Here is a 6,081-nt window from a genome sequence, read left to right as displayed (position 1 = left end):
GAACCCTAAGATAGATAGTGGGGTACCTCTCCGGCGAGCCCCCTCCCCGCTGCGGCTGGTTCTTCCTTAACTCCAGCGAGCCCCTCCACCCCCCTGAAAATCGACCGACCCAAAAGTCGATTCAGTCGACTGAAGTGTAGCTAAATCGGAGCAGCATCGCAAGCAAGAGCAGCAGCGCGAGTAAGAGCAAGAGCAATAGCAAGAGCAGACCAAGCAGGGGACCGAGAGCAAGAGCAGAGCAGCAGCGCGAGTGAGAGCTAAAGCAGCAGCAGCTCCTACTGATGTGGACGTTGCCGCCGAGGGAGCGACGTCGTGGAGGAAGTGGCCGGCGACGCCGCCGTGGATGGAGCCGCGCCGTGTCGGCTCGGGACCGAGCGCCAGCAGCACCGTGAGATCGAATCAAGAAGAAAATGCGGCGATTAGTGTACAACCTCTTTGGTGGCGCCGATTAGGCCTCAGCTTCATCCGAGGAAACGGTGATGATGATGCTCTTCCGGTGGTGTAGGTGAAGACGGCGGTGTGGGAATGGAGGTGGCGCGAAAGACGAGGGGAACGTCGGGGCAGCTCCTTGGAGGTGGAGGACGGGGTGGCTGAAACGGCGGGACGACGAGATCGACGACGGATCCTCATCCAGTACGGTGGATGAGGGACGTCGAGGTGTTGCTGTGGATGACATCGTCGGGGAAGAGGCTCCGGCTGGGTGGCGGACGGAGGAGGGTGTGGGGCGTCGTGGGTTTTCGTGGCCTCGGTGTACGAATGGGTGGGCGGATGGGATGGGAGTGGGGAACCATGGCTTAGGGACGCGCTTGTCGGAAATGTGGGGTAAGTTACGAAATTACCCCCACCTATTTGAGCTAGGCGGTTCTTTCGGTTCAGGGGTATCCCGGGCATTTCGTGTGTCTGGATTTCACAGGAGGTGGGAGTTTTCGCGCGCGTTGTAATTTTGGAATAGCAAGGCGCGGGTTGAGATGGAGGGAGTTGTCGGAGCACAACAAGACAAAGATATATCTTAAATGTTTCAGGGTAACAAGGCGCGGGTTGAAATTTCCGGACAAGCCCAACGTGTACTGTACCAAATCAATTCGCACTTCCGTCGACGAAAAAACAAAAAGAAATCAATTCGCATCACACAAGAGAGTCTAGTCCCGTGTACTGTACCAAATCAATTCGAAGTACAAATGTCATTCAAAACTTTGAATTCATGTTATGTTCAATTAAATATTTCGCTACGTGTATAATGCATGCAACCTGCTACTCAAATGAACGTTTTAGTGCATTCCAAACATATATACTACCGCTTCAATATGAACTAAATTTGAATTCGTTTCTCTACTTGAATAAGATCTACAATGATGATTGTTGTGAAGTCAAACCATTTGAATTCGTTTCTCTATTTTAATAAGATCGACAATCATCATTATTGTCAAGTTAAACCATCGTTTGTGTATTATCTTCACAGCACACCACATGATTACTCTCGAGTTAGATATGAACTATGTGTACTATATGAACTCGAACTCGATTTTTTGAGTCCACTTTATGTTGATTTCAAATCACAGTACATTTCTAGCTCTAGCTAGATCTTCATAATCTAAACCTTGTCTCATATGTATAATGTGTTTATCACATAATGTATGGTGCCCCGCCCCCTACGCCTACAAGTATTTAGATGTGAGTTGCAAACACCACACATTACCACAAATTCAAATAAAATGTGAGATTGTTCGATATATAGTATTGTTTAGATTGTTCGATATTTAGTTGTAAGCTGCAGACGCCACACATTATCACAAATTCAAATAAAATGTGAGATTGTTCGATATATAGTATGGTTTATATTGTTCGACATTTAGCTGTGAGTTGCAAACGCCATGCATTATCACATTATGGCATAACATATGCAAAACCACAACATGCGTATCACCGCTATATTCATGCATGCATATGTTTATAACACTATGATCTCCTATTCAAATATATGAATCCACTTTCATATCAAATTATGATCTTTGTTAGTCTCTTACACCCACACAATCCTCTAACCTTTGTAGGTAGCACTAACTTTCTCTCGTGCATGCACACGCCCTCCTCGCCCTCCCCCTCCCTCAGCATTCTATCCATCGGGAACATTTTTTTTCTTTAGGTCGTTCTCCCACAGTCTCCACAACTCCTTTCCGAAACACACCGATCCATAAACCTCTCCAGCGTCTGCCTACAACATACGTACACACGCACCTTCCATCTCCTCCTTTCTGTGTCCATGCCTCGTGTCTCTCATACCGTCGCACACACGTGTAAACTCTCGCCCCTCTTTTCATCGATCTCACAACCGCACACTCCTCCCCCTACATAGCTAGTAGCTCAGCCTCTCGCACCACCTCCTAGCTCCATTCTCTCTGTCTATCCGTCTCGCTGGGCCTTATTTTCCTCTAACAAATGGATGCACACCGACCGATCTCCCGCTATACATATAGCTAGCTAGGTCCTTAATTATAACTCGTTTTTCCCCACGCATCGATCGATCTACCTCATTAGTTATGTCTCTCCCTTCCGCCGACAAACAACAATTGATCTACCGATCTAGTTAGGTTTGCGTAGCAAACACATGGTTCCCCTTCATCATCCATGCATGCGTCCCGACAGATCTATCACGCAAAGGCACACACAGAAACACATCCCCACTCTTATTGATAATATTGCAGTTCTACCCTCAGTTTGTCTAGTAGGCCTCTCCCACCATCTTCGAGAAGCACCTCCATCACCCATCCAGCACTCTACCCCTCTCCCTCCCTCTCTCTCCCCTCTCTCTCTCTCTCTGTCCCAAACTATTTCCCGTCCTTCAATTATGTATGGATGTCGACCCATCTCCCTCAAAACATAGCTGGGTCTTTCCTTCTCAACACATATACGAGTCGTTCTACCTCTTTAGTTAGGCCTCTGCCTCCCCCCTACCCCCCACCCCCCACACACACCGATACATCGAGCGCTCTAGTCATGTCTCCCTGCCACACACAAACATGCCCTGTGCCCTCTGACGTTCTGGTAGGTCAGTCGCCCTATATCTTTGACTTGCACACACACAATTTCGATGGCTCTCTTCATCCATCTCGCACCCACCCACTTGATCCTCTCTTCGACTCTATCGATATCTATGACCCCTCCCTCTCTTCTCGTGGATCGCCCCCTTTGGCCCTCTCTATATGATATGGATATGCCTCTATTTCACACACATTGCATGCAAAATTTTGTTTGAGATGTCATCGGCACATATTCCCACAAATACATTCACGAAATCACCACCCCAAAAAAAACAAAAAATACTCACGAACGCACACGCCATCTGTCTAGGTTTGTATCTCTCTTACACGCACGACGTGCATGAAGAGAAGAGGTGCACGCACGACGCACGTACTCCCATCTCTTTCCCAACCACACCCGCGCGGGTACATGATGGAGCTCGTTTCTGTACGAAAAGGCAGCCCACGTGGTAATTTGACACGTGTACTAGTTGTCCACTTGATGGAGGATCGTCTACCACGAGTGAACAAACAAATTGTGACTTGACGCGTTATGTTAAAAAAGAGGCAAACCATGTGGGGCCTACCTTAGAGGCAAGGCTCTATACACTGGAGTACTTTTGATGTGTCCCGTCAACTCGCAGAACAAGGAGAAGCTTGCTTAGTACGCCGTCTCCCCTGCCCACGGGCGCGGTGGCTTGCAGGATGAGGTGAAGCTTGCTTACTAGTACGCTTTACGCCCGCTCCCTCACCCATGCGCGCGGTGGCTCGCAGGACGAGGAGAAAATTTTACTAATCCCTCCGTTTACTCCTCGTCCCTACCTTGGTTAGAGATATTATCATATTGTTTGGAATATATGTCCTTTAGTAGATTTCAATATGAACTACTAGTACATACTCCAAACACTGATGTATATAGACGTATTTTAGAGTGTAGATTCACTCATTTTGCTCTGTATGTAGTCCATATTGAAACAGACGTAATAGTACGCACTCTCCCTCGCCCCTCGACCCTCGCCCACGTGGTGGACGTGCATCAATTCATTCGGTCTCATATAGCCAGAACGATATATACTGCAGTACCATTATTGCTCGACTTCCCGAAGAGGCGAAGAGCCAATCGCAAGGTTAATATTTTGGAGATGCCAAGCACAAGGTTTATAGGAGAACGAGTAGTAGGTGCCGCGTCATTTATAGAATAGTTTTATTTTCTTCAGTGGCATGTATGCAATATAAATAGGTTAATATGGAGAGAAAAGGAAACCGCTCCACTATATACATAGGCAGGACGAGCCTACACGGTTGTTTGCTGGGGTTGCTCTCTTCAGTCTTCACACTCTCTCGCACAAAATGACTGTGGCCACATCTCTAACATCCCGGCGGATCACGTCCGCCGGGGGAAGGGGTGGATGCTTAGTGTAGATGCGGTCGCCGTCACCGACGGCGAAAACCCACTATCGGCACGTCCCGATCAGGGGTCCCCGCCGTTCTCTCTCACAAAGCCGGTGAGGTTGCCTTCGTCCATTGCTCACTGCCGCGACGTGAGCAGTTGCCTCCTCCTGCCGCCCTCCTCTAGGTTGAGCTACGTCCCGACATCCCTCAGGTACAACTCCCTTTACAGCCGGCTTGCACCACTGCTCCAGCTGCCCACATCACTCCATGTGGATATTTCTCTACTTCTTTGCCCGCACATACCTCTACTAGCTTCCACGTACTGTATTTGTGATGAGTTTATGTCTCATCAACTAGTCCTAGTAATCTTATTCTAATCACGCTACTTCAATTTCTTTGCCACAGGGATGCTCATCTCGATTTTGGTGAAACTGCACAAAATGATCCGATGGTCAAAGGGTTGCAAACTTCATTTCTTCGGAAGCTCCAACATTGCCAACAAATTAAAGCCTGGTTAGGGTTTACGGTTCAAGGGCTAGGGACTGCATGGATCGTTTTTTTCTTTAGCTGTCTCTATTCCAAAATAAGTGTCAACTTTAGTAGTTGTACAACTTTGTACTAAAGTTTGGATAAAGTTGAGACACTTATTTTGGAACGGAGGGAGTACATATTGGCTATGATCTATCAATCATTGAGATGCAATAGCATGCATGTTAGTCTCCTTTGTATTTGATGAAATGTTGCAACGGACAACCTTGGATGCAAGATACATGAAACAGAAGCTGGAAGCTTCATAGCATTGTACTCATTTATCTTGCTGATAAATTATAGTACGTACTATACTAGTACTATGTAAAGAGTTAGGTGTCACACGGTGTCCAGAAAATATGGTGATAGTGTGAGGTGGGCCATGTAATCACTGAGCCTGCGTGTTTTCACTGCTCTCGCACTCCTCCGCTGAGAATGGAGAAAATTGTAATCTAGTAGTACCTCCTTTCTCCGAAAGCGTTGGACATCCAACAGTCCTACCACCTCAGTAATAATGACCAATGAGCCGTCAAATCACATAGACCAAGCAGTAAGTTGGACGGACGAAACAACCATCTGCTACCTCTTGAGCACTGCGTTGGTTTTCCCTTGAAGAGGAAAGGGTGATGCAGCAAAGTAGCGTAAGTATTTCCCTCAGTTTTTGAGAACCAAGGTATCAATCCAGTAGGAGGCTACGCGCGAGTCCCTCGCACCTACAAAACAAATAAATCCTCGCAACCAACGCGACAAGGGGTTGTCAATCCCTACACGGTCACTTACGAGAGTGAGATCTGATAGATATGATAGGATAATATGTTTGGTATTTTTATGATAAAGATGCAAAGTAAAATAAAAGCAAAGTAAAAAAGCAATGGAAATAACTAAGTGTTGGAAGATTAATATGATGAAGATAGACCCGGGGGCCATAGGTTTCACTAGTGGCTTCTCTCAAGAGCATAAGTATTTTACGGTGGGTGAACAAATTACTGTTGAGCAATTGACAGAATTGAGCATAGTTATGAGAATATCTAGGTATGATCATGTATATAGGCATCACGTGCGAGACAAGTAGACCGACTCCTTCCTGCATCTACTACTGTTACTCCACACATCGACCGCTATCTAGGATGCATCTAGAGTATTA

The sequence above is a fragment of the Triticum aestivum genome, chromosome 3D, assembly GCF_018294505.1.
Source record: "Triticum aestivum cultivar Chinese Spring chromosome 3D, IWGSC CS RefSeq v2.1, whole genome shotgun sequence".
NCBI classification, from domain to species: domain Eukaryota; kingdom Viridiplantae; phylum Streptophyta; class Magnoliopsida; order Poales; family Poaceae; genus Triticum; species Triticum aestivum.
Note: the sequence above shows the minus strand (reverse complement) of the source record.